Below are 4,368 nucleotides of genomic sequence, written 5' to 3' on the forward strand. Positions count from 1 at the left end.
AAAAAAAAAAAAAAAAAAAAAATATTGGCTATATTCCCCGTGTTGTACGATATATCCTCCTAGTTTTTTGTTTTGTACATAGTATTGGTAGTTCATACCTGTTAATCCCCTACCCCATCTTGCCCCTCTCCACTTCCTTCTCCCCACTCCGCTAGTTTGTTCTCTCTATCTGTGAGCCTGTTTCTTTTTTTGTTATATTCATACGTTTGTTTTATATTTCAGATCCCACATATGAGTGATATCATACAGTGTTTGTCTTATTTCAGTAAATCCGTGCTATTCTCATGACGCCCTCTGCTGGCCATTCTGTTCATCGTGTGATAATGGCTTCTCCGGAGCCGTCCAGCCCCCGGGGGGCCGGCACCAGCCTACTGGGTCTCTTAAGCCCTCGAAATGTGGCTGGTGCGAATTGACATGTGCCATAACGTATAATACACACTGGATTTCCAAGACTGCACGAGAAAAAGAATGTGAGATAGCTTGTTAACAATGGTGGGTTTTTGTAAGCATCCATAATTTTCTATATATTCAGAAACATGGACTATATTGTATTAACATTTTTTTTTTTTTTTTTTTTTGGCCACACCACGCAACTTGCGGGATCTTAGCTCCCGGACCAGGGACTGAACCCGGGCCTCGGCTGTGAAAGCTCTGAGTGCTAACCACTCGACTGCCAGGGAATTCCCGACAACGCTTTATACTGGTTACATGTAATATTTTGAATACGTAGTTGACCCTTGAACAACACAGGGGTTAGGAGTGCCTGACCCTCCGAGCAGTGGAAAATTTGAGTATAGCGAATACTCAGCCCTCCGAAGCCGGAGTTCCTCCACATCTGTGGTTCTGCATCTGCAGAGGTGTAGTACTGTCCTGTTTACTCTTGAAAAAACTCCGTGTGCACGTCAGCTGTACTGGGTTAAATAAGATCTGGCCTTTAAATTGATTTCACCTGTTCCTTTTCTATTTTTTTTTTCATGAGGATGCTAGGAAACTTTAAGTTATGTATGTGGCTCACGTTATATTTCTTCATTTCTCATTGGTCTGGACTATTATAGATGTATGTGTATCTACCAGGGTCTCTCAGCCTTGGTACTTCTGGTGTTCGGGGCCAAATCGTTCTTTGCTGTGGGGGCCGTCCACGTGTGCTGTAGGGTGTTGAGCAGTGTCCTTAGATGCCAGCAGCCTCACCCCTTCAGTTGTGACAACCAAAAATGCCTCCAGACATTGACAAGATGTCCCCCGAGGAGCAAAATCACCCTCAGTTAGGAATCATTGATTTATATATTTTTAATTTATAAATATATATTTTTATATATAAATCTATCTATACTATATATTGCGTTTACATATATATAATACATAAAACACAGCTGACCCTTGAACAACACGGGTTTGAACTGCCTGGGTCCATTTCTCCCTGGATTTTTTTCAGTAGTAATTACTACAGTACTACATGACCCGTGGCCAGTTGGGTCTGTGGATACCGAGGAACCACGTATATGCAGGGCTGACTCTAAGTTATACGCAGATTTTTGACGGCATGGAGCAGGCAGCACCTCTGACCCCCGGCACTGTTCAAGGGCCAACTGTATTTTGATTATTATTTATTATATATATTGAAATACGTACATATATTTATGAAGTGAAAAAAAAATATGAAATGCAACTACACATGACACTTCCTGAGCGCCCATTACGTGCAAGCTCTGTGTTCAGTGCTTATGTGATTTTCTCTTTCAGTCCTCACAAGGACCCCAGAGGATGGGCAGTATTATTATTGCCATTTTGCAGATGAAGAAGGTGAGGCACAGAGAGGTTAAGTGACCGGCCCTGGGGTGCACAGCTAATTGACCTGGATTCAAATTCAGGCATACCATTGGTGAGAGTGTGCCCCATACCCGTGGGCTGACCTCTAAGAATCCAGGATCTCCAAGTATCGTATAGCAATGTGACTATAGTTATAACACTGTATGGTACACTTGAAATTTTACCCTAAGAGGGTAAATTGTAAGTGTTCTCACCACACACACACACACACACACACACACACGAAGAAGGAGGAGGAGGAGGAGGGGGAGGAGGAGGAGGGCAAGGGGGAGGGGGAGGAGAAGGTGAAGGAAGGAAGGAGAAAGAAGGCAAGAAACGAAGGAAGGGAAAAGAAAAAAACAGTTACTGTGAGGTGGTGGCTATGTTAATTAACTTGTGATGGTTATTTCCCAATATATACTTGCATCAAATCATCATGTTGTACAACTTAAATGTATACCTTTTTTTTTTTTTGCGGTACGCGGGCCTCTCACTGTTGTGGTCTCTCCCGTTGCGGAGCACAGGCTCAGCGGCCACGGCTCACGGGCCCAGCCGCTCCGCGGCACGTGGGATCTTCCCGGACCGGGGCACGAACCCGTGTCCCCTGCATTGGCAGGCGGACTCCCAACCACTGCGCCACCAGGAAAGCCCTACATTTTTGTCAATTATACTGCAATAAAGCTCAAACAAACAAACAAAAAGACCCCAGGATCTCCATCGGGGGGTAAACGAGCCCGCCCATCGCTGTCCTGGGATCTGAGCCCTCTTGGTGGGAAGGAGTGTGAGGGAGGAGGAGCCAGGATTACAACTTTTACCCCCTTGGGGGCCAGAAGAATCCAGAAACGATGCTCCATTCCAGTCACCTCTTATGAGACTGTGGTATAACAGGAAAGCAGAGAGTCATCCATCCATTTGTCCGCCCAAGTCTGGTTATCTGCACTGCGGACCTACTGTGGGCCAGGCGCTGCCCGAGGCTCTGAGGGTCCCCAGGTCACTAGGGTAGCACAGCTCTGCTCACAGAGATCCTGTGACCCTGCACAGGAGAGAGGACAGAACTGCACGAGCACAGACAAAACAAGACCGCAGACACAGCTCATTTGGAGAAAATACGACGGGAGGAAAATGATTGGGGTGTGATTCTGGAAGATTCTAGAAACATTTTTTTCTAAGCTAGAACCCCATGAACTGTGACGCTTGTCTCCATTGTGGAAGAGGGGTCCAGAGTCGGGGGTGGGGGAGAAGCCACTTGCTCAGAACCCCCTTCTCAGTATCCCCACCCCGTGGACCCCCCCTCTTGGAGTCCAGGGTAGGGTTTGAATACGCACGTACACACCGTCTGACTGCTGTGCCTGGAAAATTCCAGGCTCCGTGGCCCCACCTGCTCCCGTCGCAGCCCCCTCCTCTTCCCTGGCTGGCTGCGGTTTCCATAACAACGGACGTCGCCAGCCGACAGCTCTTGAGGCTGATGAACGAGCCACCTGGTGGGGGGCGGGGGAATGGGGAGGATCGGGCAAGGGCTCCCCATTGGTAGTCTGCTCACGACTTTGATGCAATTAAAGTGCATCTTCAGACAGGGGGGTCTTTGCAGAAGAGAGGTGGGGGGAGTTTATGCCGCTGTTAGAAATCCCAAGCCGCCCGAAAGCCAGCGATACCATCAGCCCCACCTGCTCTCCAACGTGTTCATTCATTCGTTAAACCTCTTATTTATTCCACAAATATTGATTGGATTAAATAGATGATGAACATAGATGATTCTATTGACACATTAATTCTATACCTAGTTTAAGCTCCAGGTTTTGTTCTAGGGATACGGTGGAGGATGAAGAAAAAGCCCCAGTGCCTCCTTTAGTGATGTTTAGGGCTGCATCTTAGATGCGGTGGTACGAACGTGGAAATAATATATCGTATGATAGCAGGCATTAAGTTCCAGGAAGACAAAGCTACCAGTATTATTTTCAAGTTAGTTGTTTTTTCTTTTTAATGGTAACACATTTTATTATTTTTTAAATTTTTAATTGAAGCAAAGTTGATTTACTATTGTGTTAGTTTCTGGTGTACAGCAGTGATTCAGTTATATATATATATATATATATATATATATATATATATTCTTTTTCAGATTCTTTTCCGTTACAGAATTGAATATAGTTCCCTGTGCTATACAGTAGGTCCTTATTGGTTATCTATTTTATATATAGTGTGTATCTCCTAGTCCCAAACTCCTAATTTATCCCTCCCCCACTTTCCCCTTTGGTAACCATAAATTTGTTTTCTATGTCTGTGAATCTTCTGTTTTGTAAATAAGTTCATTTGTATCATTTTTTAAGGTTCCACATATAAGTGATAGCATATGATATTTGTCTCTGACTTACTTCACTTAGTATGATAATCTCTAGTTGCATCCATGTTGCTGCAAATGGCATTATTTCATTCTTTTTTATGGCTGAGTACTATTCCATTGTATATATGGACCACATCTTCTTTATCCATTCATCTTCGATGGACATTTAGGTTGCTTCAATGATAGTACATTTTAAATGGTGGTTACATGTTAACTCTGTG

The sequence above is a fragment of the Physeter macrocephalus genome, chromosome 17 (assembly GCF_002837175.3).
Source record: "Physeter macrocephalus isolate SW-GA chromosome 17, ASM283717v5, whole genome shotgun sequence".
Lineage (NCBI taxonomy): Eukaryota > Metazoa > Chordata > Mammalia > Artiodactyla > Physeteridae > Physeter > Physeter macrocephalus.